Genomic DNA, 25,358 nt, shown 5'->3' on the forward strand with positions numbered 1-25,358 from the left:
AATAAATCCAGCAATTAGCTAAAACCCATAAATCTTTCCAATATTCTATATCCAAAATTTATATCAGTTACAAGCCAAAACATCAAAATACACTGAATATACACATCAAATAATCAATAATTCTCAAATTTCAAATCAAAGGAACTTGCTCAATTCAAAGTAATCCAAAATCAACTATTCTGAATGATAAAATCTGCGAAGTGAAAACAACTCACTTGCATTTCAAAACTCAACGCAAATGAATCAAAACAGACTCTAGCAAAGGAATAAGAGTCAATCAAAATCTATCGAGGTCGAATACAAAAACCTCTGAATCGATAGCAAGAAATTCAAGAATCATGATTTCTATGATGGAATATCTTCAGCAAAATTTGAAGAAAAAGCTCAACTGTAACTGATATTTCTTATTCTCTATTGATATGAGTTCATTTATTAATTCTTACTTCTCAGCTGACAATAGTCGAATATACCCTTTTCGACTTAACTCATTTTCATAGAATTAATCATCATTTTGGTACTACATAACTCTTTTCTACGCAATCTTCTAGCTGTTTTTGAAGTTCTTCAGTTTAAGTAATGCTCTTCTATACAAGTTGTCATAATACCATTGTACTAGACACCACTCTATATAGAACTGCATTCATGTTGTAGAAAGGTCGAAATATGTCATTGAACTATGTCTATACATTCTAACCACTGACATAGCTGTCAATTCTAGGTTAATTTTGTACTAGTTCAATATATCGACTAGACTTTTACTGAAATTATTCCACGGTCAAACGTGATATAACCAGTACCGAAATAACAAAATCTACTTTCTGAAACTCATATCATAAATTGCTAGTCATGTCTATTTGTTTATCAGTGCACGGATTCAATCAACTGGTAACTCGTACTCAGTTATTGCATTAATATCTATAATGCATTGTAGCTTGATATCTCACGCCTGATATCAGCACATTCAATCTTATTTCCTCAATTCTGTATTTCATCTTCTATGACTAATCTTACAAATGTATTCCATCTACTCACAGGCCAAATCTCAGCAAATACAATGAATACAGGCTCATCAGATACAAATTATAGCATAACAAATCACTGATCTATGAATGTATGCTATGCAATCAATATTTAAGCGGTTAACTAGAATTAACTCACGTACCTATAATATTCTTATCTGACACAACTTGAGCCTTTGAGCTAGGGGAGCTATGCTTATATATCTTCATCTGCTGGCATTTATACTGACTCGATCTTTGCTGTTATTGTCACTTTCGCTTGCTACATAGCTATACTGCTATGAAAGTTTAGTGAAGGTGATGATTATAGGTTTTCACACTTACAGAGGCGTGAATAAAATTTCAACTCTGCCTCGTACTACTGGTTCATGATTTCGTTCTTCTATTACTGGCTTGAAATCACCTTATGCTTCTATTCTGCAAAGTCTTCTGTTCTATCTTCTTTAGCATATGCGGAAATAAAAAATTCTGTTTACTTACCTGCCAAACAATTTCAGTACTTCTTCTGGCAACTTCACCAAATTCTTGCTAAGTCCTGGAGTTGATATAAAATTAAGCTGATTCTATGTTCATCTGACTATTCTTCTCTTTAACAACGGATCCATCTCTTCAAATCAACTCCTTTCTAGACATAGAATATTCTGTATCTTTCTGAGTTGATGATTCATATCTTTGGAGTTGCTCAACTCACATACTCTTCAGTGCATCGGCTCAAAAACTTACCTCAACACTGTTATTCTGTTCTATCTGCAGTTCTTTTCTGTCTGAGGTTCTCATACTCTCTGCATCATCTGTCTTATTCAATACCAGAAGCAATATATATGGCATAGATTATAAAATACAATTGCAGTATAACATACATATAATCTCATGCTTTTTCACCTAAAGCAAGCAGTGGTAATCAATACTCATCCTCGCATACAATGTTGTAAAGCAAGTAAAGCATACTCATGCAATACTATAAATGCATGCGACTCAATCTACCCCGCTCAACTTCTATCTTAGTCCAAGACTTTATGCTCCGATACCACCTGTTGTGGGGACCTCGGGTTGCTAATCTCATCTCAAGGGGCAATTAATGAATAATCAACAACAAAGTATGATAATTAAATCAAGACTCAAGAACAATCAACAAGCACAAATTTATTTTTTTTAAACCAAGGTGGCTCGCTCGAGTGAGCCTCACCTCTCGCTCGAGCGAGAGCCACTCAGGTTGTCACACCCATGGCTTGCTCGAGCGAGCCCAGGCTTCGCTCGAGCGAGCTGTGCTCTGCCCGGCATGCTGAAAATCTGCTCTTGAGCTATTCTAGGTTGGTTTATTCAAGTCTATCCATCTACAAATACCAAATATGATATATAATGAAGACTTACACGAAACATTGCTGATATATAGATCTAAATCTCAATTGTTTACAACAACTCATAAATACAAAAGAGACGTCATCTTATCTAAGTTCACCATATCATACGACAGCTGCTAAGACCCGAAGTCACCACGTGCTATTACTCTTCTCTCGAGCTATCCAAGCTAACTCTAACTTTATCATGCCCCAACTTGATGCAATGCACACATACAAACAAAGCAACAGCTGGATAACTCCGGTGAGAATAACTCTCAGTATGAACAACATGCATATACATCATTTAAGCATGTAACTTATTCAATCATGAATGTCATATAATAACATAACGTGCTAGAATTTATAAACGCATATTCTAAACCATAGAAATCTCTAGGTTAATGCATAAATGCAATGCATGTGCCAAGGAATAGACTATCAAATCTGATATCAATAAATCATAGTTCTGGGATCCCGAGGAAATAAAATCTTCAACAAACACCAACTCACCCAATCGAGGTGAAGTTGAATACTTCATTTTCTCTGACTTTGGTGCAACTATAGTGAGTATTCTGGCTCTGGAAGTAAGTCTACATTCCGTGCCACTCAACTACAGCCCTCCAAACGTCATATGCACTCTAGGCCTTCCAACCCTCTGTGCTTTACAGGCTGGAGTTCAAGATGAATGCAACATGTTCCGTATGCATCAAATATACATAAGCTAAAACAACATCTTGAACACATCAATCATATCATCATATGATCATATAATCACTCAACGATACTGACAAATCTGTAAGTATCACATGTAATACATAAACATGTTCAATACAGAAAATACTATAAATCAAAGAAGACAAGTAAACATTTACATAAATATTCTGGAAATTCAAGAAGATAGCTATCTTGAATAATCTATCCCATCTATGTAAACGTAAACAATAACATATATTAAAACATGCATGTATGTGATTTTAGGCAACTCGATAATCAGAAACAATCTCGAGTTATTCTGCCCATCTTATTAATGTCTATTCATACATGTATTCTGATTAAAAGATCTGACACTCTGTCAATTCTTATCAACTACAAGCTATCCAAATCTGTCATCAACTGCTGCTCATTTCAATCTTTGCTAATTGAAGGTGTTCTTGATTCAATCTTAAACACTTTGAGTCATTCAAACTCGAACTCTGGGCGATTTTGAGGGGTATTATTCTCTGTTCTGACCTTAGCCTTTTTCCCCTTTGGATTGAGACTGATTCCCAGATTGCCATTCAGATTCTTAGATCTCGGAGGTGCCGCTGGGATTTGGACCATATTGTTTCGAGGACGCGTGTTTTGGTGCGGAATAGGCCGGTTCATTTCTCGCATATCTATCGGGAAGGGAATTCGGTTGCGGATGCGTTGGCGCGGTAGGCTCATGATCATAGGCAATGTTTGTTGGAGATTGGTGTTCCTTTTAACCACTCCCATCGCTGCGTTGGCCCGTTCTGACTCTTCCGGGCTTCCTTACCTTAGATCTAGGTTTTCTTAGAGCCTCACGCTCGCTTATAGCCGTTTCTCTTGGGCTTTCTTTTTCTTTGTTTGCTCTCATTTTTGGTCTAGGTCATCCTAGATTTAGATATATGTAGCTATTTATTTTTCTTTGCAGGTACAGCTCTCCGGCCCTTTTCCGGAGTTTTTGGAGTTGGTCTGTTCCCCTGTCGCTTGCTTTGCTTCTTCAGGGTGATGGATCACCAGGCGTTCACTGTGCTTCTCCTTGCCTGGTTCTTGCTGTTGTTTGGATGTTTTGTGGGCGGTCTCTCGTGCCCCTCGCTTTTTGGATTTCCAGTTTTCTTGGGAGTTAGGTTATGGCTTGAGTTTCCTTCGCCATTTTCCTGCCTTTTTGCTCTGGGCCTGCTGGTTTGCGGTCGCTCCTCTTTTTCCTCGCGGCCTATGTATAGTGACTTCCCAGCTGATCATGACTTTTGGACATATTTCTTGCATAGCTTTGATCTGTTGTTCAGCTCTGGATGGTGCCAGCCTCTTTTCGCGCTTTAGTGTTGGATTTGATTTTGCTGGCTTGGAGTTGTGGATCTCCTCTAGGTTTTACTGCACAGGTTGATACCAGTCACTCTTCGTGCCTCAGTGTCCGTTTTTGATTTTGCTGGGCCGAGCTGTGGTTCTCTTCTAGCTTTTGCTGCCCAGGATGACTGCTGACGTTGACTTAGTTAGCTATCTTTGATGTTATTTGTTTATACTTATTTCCTAGGGATGCTTTGGTTGTATATTTTTCGATACCCTAGCTGTTCTGATGTTCTTATTACCTTTGTATAGCCTTTTGGGGAGGTCTTGGCCTAGTCCCCCTCCTCTGTTAGGTTTTATTTGTATCGCTTTTTTATGTTTATATACAGGTATGGGTCTGCCTAACCCCCCGCTTCCGGCGGTGTTTTTTAAAAAAAAAAAAAAAAAAAACCGACATCGCAACTATTCGAGTCCGATAAATCTTTCGATTCAAATATCATCATATCTTCATTCTCAACATAATTTCATATTCCATTCATCCACAATAAGCTTAAAGATTAGCTCTAGACATGTAGAATTTATAACAATTCAAAATCTTGAACCAGCGGGGTAACAGATCAAAATCGGAAATTCCAAAAGCATACGCATCATCAATACCACCATCTCAACAATATATCATCACCAATTCCACAAGATAATTTAGAAATATACAGCCCCATATTTTCAGAATTTCAACAATTCTTTCAAAAATCGAAAAAATGTCCAAACGACAATCTTTTCTCGATCCGTCTTAGATATGCTATCATTGTATATGCTAGAACATGTTTATACAATCAAATCGTAATTCTACCAACAACTTAAAATTCAAACATGGTAGAACTTCATAAAACTTACGTCAAAACGAAGTACTCGGAGCTGTGATCACAAATATATATTCAATCGGAAATTCTACCGGGCGGATTGAATTTAATCGAGACTTGAAAGAGCAAAATTGTCTTGGAACCCTTTTATGCCCCCTTCTCTCATTCAATTCTGAACATTCTGATCCCTTTGTAACGTATTTATGGCCAAGTTGCAAGGAATTTGTAGTTTGGTCCCTGAACTTTGACCTAATTGCAATTCAGTCCACGAACAAGCGATTTAATTCAATTTCAATTCTAAATAATTGAAGAATAATAGAATTTAATTCTAAACTCTAAATATTCTCAAATTAAATATTCTCGGATTAAAATTAAATTATTTTGGACCTTATCGCATTTTAGTCCTTGAACTATTCAATATTTGCAAATGGGTCCTTACTCGGATTTCATCCTCAAATTGAATCCTTGATATTTATACTCTTGGAATTACATCTTAAATTCCATAAATATCAATTCACATATTTTTAATCTTTTAATTTAAGAATTTCAGATATTAAAATATTAAAATCCGAAAATCCTCAAATTAAATATTTCTGACCCGAAATTGAAATCTCTCATTTCTTAACTTCTTCAAATAACTCTTTTCTCATTTTGGGAATTTAAATCTTAAATCTCGTAATTAAGAACTTAATATTTTCGTGCCTTACAAAAATGCTCATGATTTTTGGCAAGATAGGTTCGGTTTTTACAAGTTTCCAGCAGGTTTTATGTTTAAATTTTGAGATATGCATTGTTTTGAAGTTTAATGAGTTGTATGATGAATTGTGATATGAGACATGAAGAGTTTTTGATGCATATTAAAATTTCAATTTTTTATAAGTGTCTTATGCCTAAATTCGAGATTTTCAAGGTGTTTTGATTGAGTTTGAAGTTGTGTTATGAGGAATTTTATGAAAGCCATTGGTATTTTTGATTGCCCAAGTGTTTGTTGCATTTGACGTGTGTTCTTGAAATTTTCAAAAAATTGGATTGTTGTGTGGTTAGGGGCTGCCTTAGTGCATGTATTAAGTCCCAAGGGATGGTATTAGAATGGTATTATGGGTTGGAAAGGGTTGGAGTTAAGGAAAAAGGGGCATAGAGTTGGATTTGAAAGTGTAGGTGAAGTTGGTGGATTAATCTTTTTCATGTGTGCTGTTGGATTTCTGGGCAGGGGAGCTGTCACATTAGGCCTGGTTGAGTTATGGCTTAGTCCTAGGTTGAGCTTAATATGTCGTGGTTGCGTCGGTTCAAATTAGGCTCGATTCGATTAAGTTTCGGGTAGGATAAGGGTCATTTAAGTTAAAGGGTTGGAGCAGAATTTTTAAGAGTAATGTGTGAGTTGTCGGTTAGTTTCTTAAACTGAACGTTTTGACAACTCTGGATGGGTGAGGCCTGGTCCTAAGTCGATTTTAGGATGTTTTGGTCGTGTCGGTTTGATTTGGGAGCGAATTGTTGTGAAAAATACTCGCAAGCGTACGAGTGTCAAGTTTTAGTATAGTGATAAAGAGAGTGTCGATCCCACAGGGAGTAAATTAAAAATATTCAATGCTTGAAATTAAAATAGTATTAATTTTATTTAGAAAATTAAACTTTAGATATTTGCTGATAAATTAAATAAATAATAAAGTTTGTAAAACGCGCACACACAATCCTTAAGAGATTATCAATCAAAGAGAAATAGTCTAGAGGTTTTGATTTCACCTGGTCTCGACAATATTCATTCCTAATTAATCGATTTTCATGAGTTGAATTCAATTAATAACCAAGAACACATAGATAATTCTATTTCACTCTCCCGAGTGCCGAACAAAGTGTATCAACCACAGATCAATTATAATATCCCTATTGAGAATCTACTTGTAGCGATATATATATGTAAAAAAATGTTCTTTATAGGCTCTATTAAAGTTATAAGCTCTCCCGAGTCATATAAACAATTAATAGTGTGAATTCTATCTATCCTATTCTAAATCCCCTCTCCTGAGTGCCGGATTCTAAATAAATATGACAAATCAATTTATGGCCAGTAAATTGAAAAGACTTTCAAAACTAGAATCACAATTAATTTAGAAGAACTTAATTCAATAAGATCAATAATTCATAAACACGTCTTGACCAGGTTACATCAACCTCTAGACTTAAAAAGTTTAGTTCATGCTAAAATTCAAACAACCCAAATCATGTTTAATAATTCAAACATAATTCCACAAACAAAAGAAATAAATAAAGAAGGAATAACAAATCCGTAGTCTTTCTTCTGTGTCCGGTTGAAAAGCTCCGTCTCCGTTAAACAATCTTCAATTCACGATTTAAAAACTCACAAAGTTTTCTCTCAAAAGTGTTGTTGTGTATGGCGGCTAGATTCCCCTCAAACTCTCTTAAAAACTCTCTTAAAAACCCCCTAAAACTCGTCCAAAGTTCACCCAAAAATATCTCAAAGTTTCCAAAATTACATAACAACTTCGTCAGCAATTCAGCGACGCGCGGGCGCGCCAAGTCCAGGCGTGGGCGCGCATAACTCTCTGCCTTGATAATTCCAACATCTCGATCACGCGCGGGCGCGCGTCATTTCTGGGGCGGGCACGCATAACTCTCTGGAATTTTTTCAATTTTCTTCAGGTGACGCGCGGGCGCGCCAAGTCCAGGCGCGGGCGTGCATACTCCTCGGGTTCCATCTTCATCTTTTCTTCACAATCTTGGACCATCTTTGCTCGCTTCGCCCTTTTCTTGACTCCTTTGATTCCATCCATCATAAATTCAATATTTCCTATATTTCTTGACATGCAACACAAACAACAACAAATTCCACGTAATTCCGCTCGAAACCAAACAATTATCCAATAATATCTATACAAATTAAGTGCACAAAATGAACTTATCAAATTCCCCCAAACATAAATGTTTGCTAGTCCCAAGAAAATCCAATCAAAACTCAAAATCAAAGCACAAAATACTTACTCAACCAAATCAATACCAACCAAGAAATATTATGAATCAATGGCCTTAGCAAAGTATTCACAAAAACATTTTTCATCCAATCATATCGAACTATCAATTTTTATCAAACACATACTAGTGAACCTCAAAAACTTACAAATCCCGCAACTCACGTTCAAAATACTCTTATCGAAATCAAATCACACATTCATAGAACATGAGGACTTTATAAGGTGACAGGGTCAAACAATAGTATAAATTACAGATGAAAACACGCAAAAGCGGGTTATTTCAAGAAGAGAAATGTGTTCGTGTTTCAGCCAAAATTCATATTCATTAAAAGTGTCAATCAATTATCAATAGGCTAGATTCTCGCAACCTTTCTCCACTAGTATATTGGGCAAATGTGACTCGGTCAATAGGGCTTAATTGGGTTTTAATGTAAGGCCTGGCTCATGGCTACAAATGAAGGATTAAGAATTCAAAATAAGGAGTAATTTATGCTAAACTATAATTTTGAGTTTTTTTCATTAACAATTTCACACTTCTTCTTCACTTCATTTATCTTTCAAATTTTTAACAACTGCTTTTTCACACCTTTTTCTTTCAAACCCCTTTCCAACTTTTTTTTTTCACAACTACCTTCTTCATTTTCAATTCATCCACCACACCATTCCATTTTCACAAATAAAACTAGGAGCATATAACATTTTAGCATTCAAATTACTTTCTTAAAGGTAGGAATGAGTGTTTAGGCTATTCAGGTAGTCAATGTAGGACCTTGAAATAATGACGAATGGGGTTTTATCACACGCTTACACGCATGCCATTCGATTTTCAATAAGGCTCAAACAAGGTACTAAGGATAGCATATTAATCATTGGGTAGCTTGAAAGGCTAAAAAAATTTCAAAAAAATTGCCTAAATCATTCCTAAGTCACAGTTGTGCCCGTATTGCGCCTCAAAGGGTGTCCAAACTAGTTCTAGACAATCTCAATTCACAAGTAAATCACATGAATTTTAACTAGTGCAGAAAAAAGTATCATCAGCAGTAAACTATGATCTTCAACAAAAGTCAGAACATGTACCTAAAGTACTCATGTATATCTCGTGAAGGCTCAAAGGGCGACTAAGGTAAGTTTCAACGAAAATTAGGCCCAAGGATCCCAAAAATGCCTCATTCATTTCTATGTTTGTATGTTTTAACCCAGACTTAAGCACAAGAATAGAATATATAGGGATTTATTCATCTAATTAGTTCACCACAAAAATTCTTTTAAGTAAGATCATGGATGTGAAATAAAAGCACAAATTTGCATCATTGGCCCATTGTTTTTCATTTCTTTCATGGTTTCTTGAACTTAACTCACAGCCACACAACAATTCTCAATTTCCCAACCTCACACACTATTCTTGTTAAGAATTCCATCCCACCACCAAAACAGCACAGAAAACTAAACAAAATAAAAACCAAAAACACAAAAAGAAAACACATAAAAAAACAAAAAAACTCAGCAACAAATTCAGCATAATTGAAGCAAACCCCCCCCCCCCCCCCAAACTAGGTACAATCAGTGTCCTCAATGATTTAAACAAGAAAGAAGAAGGACATGTACCTCAAACGACGACCGTCAGTGGTCTTTGCTTTCCTCACTATCATCATCACTATCAGCAACCGGTGCCGGGTCTGAAGCACCAAAAGTAGGTGGCCACTGAGGATAAGGAGGAAAAGGATGAGCCAAGCTCGCAGCATGATGAAATTGGTGGCTCAATGCACCAGTGAATCCCATCATATAATCCATGAAAACTCCAGATCCTACTCAATTGATGTAACTCGGGCTTCCAGAGAAAGAGGCGTCTGAGTCTGTGGTACTGGAACTTGTCGGGCCTCTGCTCTCGCATTGTAAGCTCGTCGGGCTGCACATTCTCGCAATTCACTATCAGATGGATGGCGAGTAGAAGAATCACCACCAGGTATAAGAGCCGTGGGCTTCAGCAACACTTCAGTAGGGCTCCAATCAACACCCACTGCTTCACATAAATCAGTAATAATCGATGGCAAAGCGAGCCCCCCCTCAAACGACCAGTAAAAACATTCTGAATAGTTTCTTGACAAATACGGCCTAAATCCATAGTCATTCCTTCAACAATGCAATACACAAGAATCGCCCTCTCTCTTGTGACCTCATGAGCATGGTCAGTGGGCTTAAGTCTAGCGCAAAGCAAAGTGTACCACCTCTTGGCATCACTCTTCAAATCTACCTTCCTCAGCTTGGACGGTTTGTGATCACTTCCCAGCCTCCATTCAGCTCCCGTGACACAGATGGTTTGAATAATGGCATCATAATCAATCTCCCCAGACTTATATGCAACATATTCATCATTGTCCACTAGAGAAATATGAAATAAAGTATTAATCGCAACCGAGTCAAAAGGCACCATCTTGCCTCTCACCAACACCTTAAACTCAACGTGCTTAACCTTCAGATTCGCATAAAATTCCCTAACCAATGAAATTACTACTTCTTTGGGCTGCTTAACAAATTGAAGCCACTGCCGCGCGAGTACTTCATCACCTACATTGCACCTAATAATCCCATTCGGCTCAAATCCAATTGTAGTATCAAACCCCCTCTCAGGCAGAATATTCTTAGATAACAATGCGTGAAAATTCTCTTCGGCCTGTTTATCCCAAAACGATGAGCATCAAAAGTAGGGGCCGAAGAAGAAGAAGCTCCAAATTTAGTTTTTTTCTTAGGGGCCATCTGTCAAACACGTAGCAGGCAATGTACAATGCAAAATTCAAGAACAACACGCAACGGCCGTGACTCTCCCAAACTTATCAACCCAAGCCACAACACACTCTTCTCTTCAACATGAAACGAGCACCAACAATAACTCAAGAAATCCCACAACTCGGATACAAGTCCACGCCACAACCTCTACTATCTCAACAACCCAATAAAATGGAGAATTTGCAAACCCTTAATCATAGAAACTTACCACTTAATCAAGATTAATTGCAACACGATCCAGAAATAAATCTTGTTTTGACCAAGCCCGACATCTCCCCTGTGGATGAGAAGAGGAATTAGAGAAAGAAGAAAGATTATGAAAGCAAAGAGGAAGAAGTGAAGGAAGAGAACAAGAGGAGAGAGAGAGGACAACACGAGAAGAAGGAATTGAGAATGGGATCAGCAATTTGGAGAAGAAAGAAGAGAAACAATCGAAAAGTAGGGTAAAATCAGAAGAAGGAATGAGAAAAGAATAGAAGGGAATCGGGATTTAATTCCAGACAAGGCGGGCACGTGTCATCAGAGGCGGGTGCGCATAGAGTTCTGGCCCGATGTAATTTTCTAAAAACATGATGCGCAGGCGCGCCACAACGAGAAGCGGCCGTGCATAAGACTCTGTTTGTGCATGAGATGAAGACTTTTCCACGCGCGGGCGCGCCAGAGGGACAGGCAGGCGCGCATAAGTTGCTGGAATTTCGTTCCTGAGAGACAAAAATTAAGGGAAATGAATTAAAACGCGAAAATAAAAATAAAAATAAAAATAAAATAAAATAAAAAACTAAACGCAAAAACAAAATAAAAAAAAAAACAGACATAAATGAAACTATGGGTTGCCTCCCAAATAGCGCTTGGTTTATAGTCCTCAGCCGGACATGCACCAAATTTAGGCCAGGTCTGTGAGAAAAGTACTTTCAGTACTTCGTACTTTGGTACCAAAATAGTGTTTAACCCTTTGCCCGTTCACCTTGAATACCCTTCCATCTGTACATCGAAGCTCAATTGCACCGTGCGGATACACCTCCACCGTAAATGGTCCAGACCATCTGGACTTCAATTTTCCTGGAAACAATTTCAGACGAGAGTTAAACAACAATACTTTCTGACCTGGTTCGAATTCTCGAGGTACAATGTTTTTGTCATGCCACTTCTTTGTTTGCCCCTTGTAGATCTTGGCATTCTCATAGGATTCACTTCTAAACTCGTCCAGTTCAGTCAACTGTAATTTACGCAACTCCCCTGATGCTTCGAGATCCATATTCAGCTTCTTGACAGCCCAAAACGCTTTATGCTCTAACTCCAAAGGCAAATGACATGCCTTACCAAACACCAACCTATAGGGCGACATCCTAATAGGTGTTTTAAACGCAGTGCGGTAGGCCCATAATGCGTCATCCAGCTTGATTGCCCAATCTTTTCTATTCGTCTTCACCGTCTTCTCCAATATTTGCTTGATTTCTCGGTTAGAAATCTCTGCTTGAACATTGGTTTGAGGATGATATGCGCATGCCACCTTATGCCTGACACCAAACTTAGTGAGCAAGGTATTAAAAATCTTATTGCAAAAATGCGTACCTTCGTCACTGATTATCGCTCGTGGTGTTCCAAACCTTGTAAAATGTTCTTCTGCAGAAACTTTACTACAACACGAGCATCATTAGTAGAGGTGGCAATTTCTTCCACCCATTTCGACACATAATCGACTGCCAATAAGATTGTACCCAAAAGAAGGGGGAAAGGGACCCATAAAATCAATACCCCACACATCAAATAATTCCACTTCTAAAATATTTGTGAGAGGTAATTCATGCCTTCTAGATATATTCCCTGTTCTTTGACACTTATCGCACGATTTGACTAAGGTATAACATCTCTAAACAATGTATGCCAATAAAAACCAGATTGTAATTCCTTAGCGGCAGTCCGGGTTGCTCCAAAATGTCCTCCATATGGCGCTAAATGGCATTGTTCTAAAATTTCAAGCGCGTCTTGCCCCGCCACACATCTCCGAATCACTTGATCGGCACATCGTTTGAAAACATAGGGATCATCCCACAAGTAGAACTTAACGTCATGGAAAAATTTCTTTTTCTGATGTCGGTTCAATTCTGGAGGCATAGCACCACAAGACAAAAAATTAGCAATATCAGCAAACCATGGAATTGAGGAACTTACCTGAAAGATCTGTTCATCCGGAAACAATTCTTTTATGCTCTCCTCTTCCTTAACATCTTCTAACTCCAATCTCGACAAGTGGTCAGCAACTTGATTTTCACTACCCTTCTTATCCTTAATCTCGAAATCAAACTCTTGTAAAAGTAGAATCCACCCTATCAAGCGTGGCTTAGAATCCTTCTTGGCAAAAAAGTAGCGAATTGTTGCATGGTCAGTGTAAACAACTACTTTAGTGCCAATTAGATATGGACGAAATTTATCAAAAGCAAAAACTACTGCAAGCATCTATTTTTCTGTAGTAGTGTAGTTTTGCTGTGCGGCATCCATGGTGCGACTGACGTAATAGATTGCTCTAAAAATCTTATCTCTCCTATGTTCCAAAACAGCCCCTATGGCAGAATCACTAGCATCACACATCAACTCAAAAGGTTCCTTCCAATCCGGTACAACCATGATGGGTGCTGTGATCAAAGACGTCTTAATCTTCTCGAAGGCCTGCAAACAATCATCATTACATATAAAGGTAGAATCTTTTTCAAGCAAATTACATAGGGGTTTTGTGATTTTTGAAAAATCTTTGATGAAACGCCTATAGAACCCCGCATGGCCTAGGAAACTTCTGATGCCCTTGATATTCTTTGGCGGTGGAAGCTTCTCAATTGCAACCACTTTGGCACGATCCACCTCTAATCCATTTGATGACACTTTATGTCCAAGGACAATGCCCTCTTGAACCATAAAGTGACACTTCTCCCAGTTAAGAACTAAATTATTTTCCTGGAACCTCTGCAAAACAAGAGACAGATTATGCAAGCAATGATCAAAAGAGGAACCAAATACTGAAAAGTCATCCATAAAAACTTCCATCACTTCCTCCACCATATCTGCAAAAATCGCCATCATACACCGCTGAAAAGTTGCAGGTGCATTACACAGGCCAAACGGCATCCTCCTGAAAGCAAACGTGTCATAGGAACACGTAAAAGTAGTCTTCTCCTAATCCTCCGGTGCGATAGCAATTTGATTATAACCTGAATAACAATCTAAGAAATAGTAATAGAAATAACCATCAAGTATATCAAGCATTTGATCTATGAAAGGAAGTGGAAAATGATCCTTACGAGTAGCTTTGTTCAACTTCCTATAATCTATACAAACTCGCCAGCCAGTTACTGTACGTGTGGAGATTAACTCATTATTTTTGTTTTTAACCACAGTAATCCCACATTTCTTGGGCACCACTTGAACAGAAGATACCCAACTACTGTGAAAAATAGCATAAATCACACCCGCATTCAACAACTTTAAAACTTCTTTCTTAACTACCTCTTTCATGGCGGGATTCAACCGCCGCTGATGATCAACATAAGGGGTATAAGACTCTTTCATCAAAATTTTATGCATGCAAATTGTTGGACTAATAACCTTAATGTCAGAAATTGACAATCCTAAAGCAGTTTTAAAATTTCTCAATACTCTCAACAACTTATCTTTTTCTACAACAGATAGATGAGCAGAAATAATAACAGGGCAAGTAGAGTTTTCACCAAGGAATGCATAACATAGATGTGCAGGCAATTCTTTAATATCATCAGTTTCAGAAGATACCTCTGGTGAACTATTATCCAATGCTTCAGATTCCTTAGTACTCACCATTTTTTTCTTCGGAGCTCCCTCAAGGAATGCTTATTGTTCATGTAGCTCCCAATCCTCTTCCTTATCAAATACCTCATCCGTTACCAAACATCTTTCTAATGGTCAGTGATTCCTGAACATGAAAAAGAATTATGAGAATCAATGATTTCAATACTTTTACATGTACTTACCTTGTTTGGGCCCCTCATGGTGTGATAGATATTGAAAATCACAGCTTCACCACCAACTCAAAGTGTGAGCTCTCCCTTGTGGACGTCAATTAGCGCACGTGCAGTGGCAAAAATGGGTCTCCCAAAATTCAAGGGAGTTTCTTCATCTTCATCCATGTCCAAAATCACGAAGTCTGCTGGAAATATGAACTTGTCTACCTTCACCAAAACATCCTCCACAATACCCCGTGGGTATGTAATAATTCGATTGGCTAGATGTAATGTAATGGTGGTTGCCCTGACTTTTCCAAGCTCCAAGGTCCTGTAAACAGAAAATGACATCAAATTTATACTTGCTCCTAAATCACATAAAGCTCGATTTACTTTAGAACCACCAATAAAACAAGGGATAGTAAAACTCCCTGGATCTTTAAGCTTTTGTGGAAACGTTTTCCGCAAGATAGCGCTGCACTCTTCTGTCAGATTCACCACTTCATTGTCTTGCAGTCTCCTCTTCTTGGACATCTTTGATGAACTTTTCATAGTTAGGCATTTGTTCCAAGGCATCTGCAAACGAAATATTGATGTGTATCTTTTTGAAAGTGTCTAGGAACTTAGAAAATTGCTCATCGAGTGCTTTCTTCTTGAATCGCCGTGGATAAAAAAGTTGTGGCTTATACATCGGTTTTGCTTCAGTTTCTTTCTTGGGTTCTTCAACCACGATTTCTTCAACCACTGGTTCTTCAACTTCCTTGGTTTTTCTCTGATCTTCAGCCTCTAACTTCTTACCACTTCTTAAGTCCACTCCTTTGCACTTCTCTTTTGGATTCACTTCATTATTGCTGGGAAACTGTCCTCGATTTTAATCCTTCAACGCATTTGCAAGCTGCCCAATCTGTGTTTCCATAGATTTCATCATAGCCCCCAAACTGCACATATGTGTCTCCATGCTGTCCATTTGAGTTTCAGTCCTCGACATCCTCTTGTTAGATTCAGTAACAAATGTAGACACAACATCCTCCAAAGATGCCTTATCTTCACATTGATTTGTAATGAATCCCGGAGGGGGTTTCAACACATTTCTGTTGTTGGCATAGGAAATATTTTCGTGGTTACGCAAACCAGGATGATAAGTATTGGGTGGAGGGTTACCTCGATAATTTCCATAGCCTCTGGGATTGATATACTGAGCTTCCTCAGGTGGATGAGATTCTTCTATGGAAACCGACACACCTGCAAGTTCTGCTAGATTCACCTTGTTCAGAGCAGCAACTTGTGTACTCAATGCAGATAACTGTGCGGTGATGGAAGTGAGAGGATCTACACTATACACTCCCTTCTTGACTTTCATGCATTTAGATGGCCATTGATAACTATTGATAGTCATTTGATCCAGCATCTCATAGGCCTGAATGGGGTCCTTAGAAAAGATTGTACCCCCAGCAGCAGAGTCCACGGACATTCTTGTAGGCGTATTCAACCCATTGTAGAAAAGCTCTATTTCTTCCCAATCTGCAAAATTATGATTAGGACAACGGCTTAACAAATCTTTGTACCTTTTGGAAGCGCTTATCGTGTCACGCCCAAATTACCCAACTCAAGCAGATAATCACTAAAAATGTAGTAGTGTGAGTAGGGATCGTTCCCACGAGAAAAGGTAAATTCAAAGTGTTCTAAATAAATAAAATAGGGGGTTTTCAAGTTTGGATTAACTACTAAGAAATTTAAGCAATTAAAAATTCACTAGCATGCAAAATTAAATAAAAGACTGGAGAAATTCAATAGGAGACGAGACTTGGTATCGGTCGACTACACCATTGTTAGTCATTCATTCAATCATTGATTCTCTAAAAATAATCAATCTTATTAAATATTCGTCATTGAAAATTCAATTCCTGTTTCACCGTAATTTTAGTTAATTAGAAAACAACATTCTTAATTAACCCTTACCAATGAACCAACCCGATAACAGCAATCTAGATTTAAATCCACGGTAGCATTTAAACTAGTAAAACTGACGAAACTAGACAACACAATACCAGCGATTGTATTTAGCCTATCCAATAATTGACCCTACGAAATAATAAGTTCAACAGCAGAAATTATCACACGTAGTTTCTTCGCAAATTAGTTTATTCAAACAATTACGGATTTGAACTCTAATTTAGCTATCGCTTGCAATACAAAATACTAAGACGACCAATCCTAAAATCTCGCATACAAACTTAAAATAAAACAGGTCAAAAATTGATACTTAATAAAGATTGAACACTACGAATCAAATCTCATGAATGAAATATAGCAAAGTTTCGTCTCCCTCAACCAAGTAAAAGAGTTTAGCTACAACGATTCATAGCAAAATTCATAAAAATCAAAGAAAAATTCAGAAAACTCTAATTCCCAAGAGAAGAAGAAAACCTAGCCTCCAATCTCTCCAAAAATGTCTGATAAAAAAAAATAAAAACGGAATAATAGTCTAATAAAGGCTAGGAACTAAATTAACAAAGTTTCCAAAAATATAATTTTTTCCCGAAACATGGCTCTCGCTCGATCTGCAACATTCTGCGGATCGAGCGAGAGAAAATTGCAGCTGCTACTATCTTGCGGAAAACGGGTCTCGCTCGATCTGCAACATTCTGCGGATTGAGCGAGAGATAATTCAGCCTCCACTGTCTTCATAATGTAGGTGCTCGCTCGATCCGCATACTTCTGCAGATCGAGCGAGAGATGGTTTCCAGAAAATTCCCGGCCTTTCCTTTGCTTCAAACTTCCGTTCCTCCGAGGTTCCTTCTTAGTCCGCAAAATAAGAGACCTAACCATAAAAACAAGAATCCCATCATGCAAACACTGAAAATGCAAAACGAACAAAATGCTAAAATAAAACATGCAACTAATGCAAAACAACAACAAAAATGACACTAATAAATGCAACAAAAACACAACTATCAAATACCCCCATACTTGAACCTTGCTCGCCCTCGAGCAAGTTATGCAAAAAAAAATGAAACAAAACAAAAACATAAGCAAGGATGAATCATGCAAAGCTTAGCCTCAGAGAAAACCGCTTTCATCTAGAAATAAGTTCATAGCAACTCTCAATTATCAATGTTACACCTTCAGTCGAATGCGAATGTGTGTGTGGATGCCATGTTACCCCAGTTACATGCAACTTCAAAAGACAAAAGTTTCAAGACTGTTCGCCGACCTATTAACAATTAAGTGTAGCTACACTATCAAGAACTCTCCTCCTAACAATCCTTCAAAACAACACAACTTTCTTGAAAATAATTACGCACCTTCGGATTTTGCACCCGGTATTGCAATAGCCTCAATAATTACCCGCAAACTTAGCTACAACAAAGACAGTATTAGAATTTCAATCCCCTCGTCTATAGCCCGGATGGAGCATCAACCCCATTCTATTTGCATACTTAGCCTTGATCTTGCTCTTTTAGGAATTTAATCCTGTCAAGGCCCGGATGGAGTTGTACATTTATTATTAATTTTTTTTTTCTATTTTTCTAGGTGCGCCCAAGATCATTTATGTCATATCAAAGAAATCATCAAGATTCAAACTCTATCAAGTTTCACAAACACCTATTGTCATGCAATGGTCCAACAGACATCCACGATATCTAATACATCGCTACACTTCACTGGTTAAACATGCGTGCTTAAGAATATTCAACAAACAACATACGGTTTCTCAAATCCAATCAAGAGTTAAATTTTTTCAAAAATCCATTTTTTTCAACTAACTCGTCATAGGCTAAAAAGACTAGAAATCATCCTCAACTCATGTATTTGGACAACACAAACGAACATAACAAAACGATGCATAACAACACAAGAAAACGTACAACGAAACAAAAGAAACAAAATGCATGTAAAGCAACCCCCCACACTTAAACGATACATTGTCCTCAATGCAAAAACAATAGAACACAACCAAATAACTAAACAGAATGAAATGCAAAAACACAAAACGGGACTCCCCTGGTCTATCGGTCTGCGGCATCTTCCTCGTCATCCTCCGGAGGAAGGACAGGGGCAGCGTATTGAAATAGGAAGGGTGGCGGGTACGGCAGAGTGGCTGGCACGGCATTTGGATCAAGACCATAATGTATTGTCAGATTACGCAACAAAGCATCCAAAGCCTGCGCATTATGCACTGCCACCGTGTTGTAGGCATACTGATGTTGGGCGAAAGCCGAAAGCTCGAGGATGGCGTCAGCTTGAGATCGTCGAGCAGGGGGTGGTGGTCTTGACGGAGCTTGCGGTGGATGGAAGTGGCCATCCCTCATAAAGTTCTTTACACGGTGTGCCCTCTTTGCTTCGATGAAAGCGGAGTCGAGTGGTCGCTGAGGTGACAACCACTCTTCATCATTCCTAACAGCAACACCGGCGTTCAAGCATAAACAGGAGATGATCGTGGGGAAGTAGAGACCCAGTGTGATATTATGGATGGACCTGTGGATCTCACTATGAAGAACTCGTCCCACATTAATGGGGGCTCCGACTTCCAGCGCATAAAGAATGGTGGTGCGTTCTAGACTGACTTCGCTAGAATGCAAAATCGGCATCAGACGCCGAATCACAAAGCCATACCATGTAGCAGGAATTACATGCAAGAACCGCTCCTTGAAGCTCAGTATAGAAGCGGGACTGACCCATGTAGCGCCGGGAAACGCCAGCTGATCAAGTAATTCGGTCAAATGCGGACCGTTTTGTAGGATTTGGTAGAGCGAGTCGTCCACCTCCGGTATTTCTAATAAGGCATTCAGCTCATGGGGTAGAAAAGAGATCAATTTCCCCCGTACAAATGCCTTGCTATCTGTGCGCTCAGCTGCATTGGCATAGAATTCCCGTACAAGCGGCACTACAGCTGGTGCAGGGTCCTCGCAGAATTTCGTCCACCCACGGTCATGAATAGTATGGACAATCTTGGGATAGGCCAAATTTTCCTCAAAGCCAACTTCAAGAATAGGGGAGCGACTCACCTTGGCTTCGAAGTATCGATTACGAGCGGCTTCACTAACAAAGTGGCCGACAAACTCGGCATAATTACGATCAGCGGCCCGATCAGCGGCCCGAGAAGAAGATTCGCCTTGTTGCCGGGTGCGTTTAGGGCCCATAAAGAGTAAGGAGTGGAGAGTAGAAGTGATAGGGGCAATTTGTCGAACACCTTGTGGGCGAAGAAGAATCCGTCAACTCCTTGAAGAATTCAAGTGTAACCACAAAACACGACGTCTGGAATACGCTTAATAGGAGAAGGCCCGACGGAAAGAATCCAAGAAGAGAAAACAAACTCGATATTTTCAACCGGCTGTGAAGCAATTTTTTTCGACGATGGAGACCGGAGAAGATGATCGGAGAAGAGTGTTCCGATGAGGTAGAGCGGTGCTTCCGAGAGATCCCTGTGATAGAAATTGAATCAAGAATTAAAATAGAGGAAATTGGATGCAAGAATTAGGGGGGGTGTAGGGAGGATGAACGAGAGGGAGAGAGGAAAGAATTAAGAAAAGAGAGAAAGGAAAGATAGAATCTGCGATATTTAAGGAAAAAAGAGCTCTCGCTCGATCCGCAAGATGTTGCGGATCGAGCGAGACAAAATTTCCAAACTTACTATCCCGACGAAAAGTGTGCTCGCTCGATCCGCAAGATGTTGCGGATCGAGCGAGACACAAAAAATAATACTTTTAGATTTTTCAAAATTTCGAAAAAAAAAACAATAAAACAAGAAGCAACAAAAACATAAAATAAGACTAAATAAAGCAGAAGAAATAAAAAAAAACGATCAAAAGTAAAAAGGAAAGAAACACTGGGTTGCCTCCCAGTCAGCGCTAAATTTGCAATCAGTCTATAGCTCGACTGCATGCCGTGATTCATTCGACATTAGGCGGGGCATCGAGAGTGATATCATGCTCTTCCACTTCGACGTTCGCTTGGATTCCCTCATAGTAGTGCTTGAGCCGATGGCCATTCACCTTAAATGTTTTGGATGTGTCCAAACTTTGAATTTCGACTGCACCATGAGGAAAGACGTTAGTGACAACAAAAGGTCCATTCCAACGCGAACGTAACTTACTTGGAAACAACCGAAGTCGTGAATGATAGAGCAAAACTTTCTAACCAACTTTGAAGTATCGTCGAGAGATCATCTTATCATGGAAAGCCTTTTTTTTGTCCTTGTAAATTTTTGAGCTAGCATAGGCATCATTCCGGATCTCTTCTAATTCTTGCAATTGTAGCTTCCGGTGCTTGCCGCTCTCATCTATCTGCATGTTAAAAGTTTTTATAGCCCAATAAGCTCGATGCTCCAACTCCACTGGTAAATGACATGCTTTCCCAAAAATCAACCGATATGGAGACATTCCAATCGGTGTCTTGAATGCGGTTTTGTATGCCCACAAGGCATCATCCAATCGCAAGCTCCAATCCTTTCTCGTAGGATTCACGGTCTTCTCTAGAATATATTTGATTTCCCTGTTGGATACTTCAGCTTGACCGTTGGATTGTGGATGATATGCGTGGAAATCCTATGCGTCACATGGTATTTCTTCAGTAGGCTCGCCACGGTTCGGTTGCAGAAGTGTGTGCCTCTATCACTGATGAGGGCTCTAGGAATACCAAAACTAGAGAAAATGTGATGCTTGATAAACTCTGCAACAAATTGAGAATCGTCAGTACGGGTGGCCTTAGCTTCCACCTATTTCGAGACATAATCCACAGCAAGTAATATATAAATATAACCATGTGAATTTGGAAAGGGTCCCATAAAGTCGATGCCCCAAACATCAAAGATTTCACAAACTAGAATAGGTTGTTGGGGCATCTCCTTTCGTTGGGAGATGTTACCTGTCTTTTGGCATTGGGCGCACGACTTACAGAACAGGTAAGCGTCTCGAAATAAGGAGGGCCAGAAGAATCCGCTGTCCAACACCTTTCTCGATGTCCTTCTCGGCCCAAAGTGGCCACCACATGCATAAGAATGACAAAATGTGAGAATAGGGATTACCTCGCTCGCGGGAATGCATCATCGTATAACTTGATCAGCGCAGTGCATCCACAAGTATGGATCATCCCACACATAATACTTCGCATCACTTCTCACTTTGTCCTTTTGCGCCTTAGAAAATTCAGAGGGGAAACCATTAGTAACTAAATAATTCACAATATTTGCGTACCATGGTAATTCGGTGGTTGTCGAGAACAGCTGTTCATCCGGAAATTCGTCATGCAATTTCAACTCCTCATCAATACGAACTAGACGACTCAAATGATCAGCAACTTGATTCTCGGCCCCTCTTTTGTCTTTGATTTCAATATCAAATTCACTCAGCAGTAATATCCATCGGATCAGCCTTGGTTTTGCCTCTTTCTTCGCCATCAGAAAACGAAGAGCTGCATGGTCAGAATACACAATAACTTTAGTACCAAGTAAATAGGAGCGGAATTTATCTAAAGCAAAAACAACAGCGAGAAGCTCCTTTTCCGTAGTGGAATAATTTCGTTGGGCATCATTCAAAATACGTGAAGCGTAGTAAATAGCATGCGATGCTTTCCCAACTTTCTGGCATAAAACAGCGCCAACGGCGTAGTCACTGGCGTCACACATGATCTCAAATGGTTGGCTCCAATCCGGTGGTTGGATTATTGGTGCAGATGTCAAGGGGTTCTTCAATTTGTCAAAGGATGACTTGCATGACTCATCAAACTCAAATGACACGTCCTTTTGTAATAGCTTGCACATGGGGGATGCGATCTTGGCAAAATCTTGAATGTACCTCATGTAAAAACCTGCATGGCTAAGAAAAGAACGCACTTCCCACACACATGTGGGGTAAGGTAGAGATTGAATGATATAAATTTTATCTCTATCTACCTCTATTCCTTTTGATGACACAACATGACCCAAAACCACACCTTGCCCAACCATAAAATGACATTTTTTAGAATTCAAAACGAGGTTGGTTTCGACACACCTCTTAAGGACAAGTGCAAGGTTAGATAGACAGTTTTCAAAGGAATCACCATAGACAGTGAAGTCATCCATAAAAACTTCAAAGATATGCTCAATAAAATCTGAAAAGATACTAACCATACACCGTTGGAAAGTGGCCGGTGCATTGCAAAGTCCAAAAGGCATCCGTCGATAAGCAAAAGTGCCAAACAGGCATGTGAACGTCGTCTTCTCCTGATCTTCTGGCGCGATAGAAATCTGAAAATAACCAGAATATCCATCAAGAAAACAATAGTAAGGATGACACGCTAACCTTTCAATCATTTGATCAATAAAGGGTAAAGGAAAGTGGTCCTTTCGAGTTCCGGCGTTCAGCTTTCTATAGTCAATACAAACCCTCCACCCATTTTGAATGCGGGTGGGAACCATCTCGTCATCTTTATTCTTCACAACGGTGATTCCGGTTTTCTTGGGTACCACTTGTACCGGACTGACCCACTGACTGTCAAAAATTGGGTAGATGACCCCAACTTCAAGTAACTTTAGAATTTCCGCCTTTACCACTTCCATCATCGGTGGATTCAGTTTGCGCTGCGGCTGGCATGAGGGATTCGCTCCTTCCTCCATCAAAATTCGATGCATGCATGTGGAGGGGCTAATTCCTTTAATGTCTGCTATGGTCCACCCAATAGCAGTCTTGTGCTCTTGCAACACCTTGATTAATTGCTCCTCTTGATTAACTTCCAAACTGTTGGAGATGATAACCGGTAATGTTTCCCCTTTGCCAAGGAAAACATACTTTAGATGGTTTGGAAGTGTCTTCAATTCGACCTCGGGTGCCTGCAAAACAGATGGAAGACGCCTAGTATTAGAAACTGGCAAAGCTAAGTAAGAGACATTACCTGACTGAGGTAGCTCAGGCAAACTATTCAGAAGTTTCTCAATCTCTTCCACTTCTTGATTGTATCGAATACCCTCTTCCGTCTGCATAATGGGTGCTGTAATAGCCACCTCTAGATCATCTTTCCCTGCATGCTCACAATACTCTTGTGCCAAGAAATCCACAATATCAACAGAAAACACACAATCATCGCTATCAGGAAATTTCATGGCATCATAAATATTAAATTTTACAACCTCGCCATCGAATTCCATAGTAAGTGTGCCACTGTGAACATCAATTTTCGTCATGGATGTTTTCAAAAACGGTCTCCCTAACAAAATAGGACTATTATGATCACCGTTTTCCATATCTAGCACATAAAAATATGTGGGGAACACTAATTCATTAACTTGCACCAACACATCTTCAACGACTCCCCTAGGATATGCATTCGACCTGTCAGCTAACTGAATAACAATCCCAGTTTTGTTCAGTGGGCCAAGTTTCAAGGATGCATATATAGAATAAGGCATAACATTAATTGATGCTCCTAGATCTAGCATGGCCTTCTCAAGTCGAACATTCCCTATGGTGCATGGGATAGAAAACATATCTGGATCCTTACATTTTGCAGGTAGTTTCCGTTGGATCACAGCAGATACGGTCTCACCAAGTTCCACTTTTTGACATCCCTTCAATGTCTGCTTCCTCTTTGCTGTGCACAATTCCTTCAAAAACTTCGCGTATCGAGGTACCTGCTTAATGGCATCTAGCAATGGAATATTAACCTCACATCTACGAAAAGTTTCATATAGTTCTTTAATCCCCTCACCTTTTCTAGAATCCTTAAGTGCTAAGAGAAAAGGGGCAACAGGCTTATATTCAGATAAAGGGGGAAATTTACCTCTTGGCGAATCATCCTTGGATGATTTTTCCTCACTTACCTTTTGCTCTTCTTATTCTTTCAGCTTCTCTTTGTGCTCAATCTCAACTTCTTTCTCCTTCATTTTCAACTCCTTCACATTTCTTAAAGTTATTGCACTTGCGTTCTCCCTTGGGTTCATCACAGTTTGAGATGGCAAAGCGTTTGAGTGTTGTGCTTCTAACTTGTTGATGGCAGTGGCTAGTTGTCCCATCTGGGTACTCAAGTTTTGAATACTTACCATGGTATCCTGTTGAAAAGATGCAGTTTTAGTTGCAAGATCCTTAACTATATTTTTGAGAAACTCACCTGGAGTTGGTATCTGAGGTCTCTGCTGCTGCTGTTGAGGATACGGCGGCCTATAAGTTTGATTATGTTGTGGTGCTTGAGGCCCTGATTGACTTGCTTGAGGATTCCCATATCTTAGATTTGGATGATCCTTCCAACCAGGATTGAATGTGTTGGAATACGGATCATACTTCCTCTATGGTTGTCCAGGAAATCCTCCAGTAGCGTTTAACTGTTCAACTGAATCCTCTTGAAGTGTAGGACACATATCAGTGGCGTGTCCTATTGCAGCGCAAATGCCACATGCCTTCGTAGTCTGTCCATTCCC

Source organism: Henckelia pumila, chromosome 2 (genome assembly GCF_033568475.1).
Source record: "Henckelia pumila isolate YLH828 chromosome 2, ASM3356847v2, whole genome shotgun sequence".
Classification (NCBI taxonomy): Eukaryota; Viridiplantae; Streptophyta; class Magnoliopsida; order Lamiales; family Gesneriaceae; genus Henckelia; species Henckelia pumila.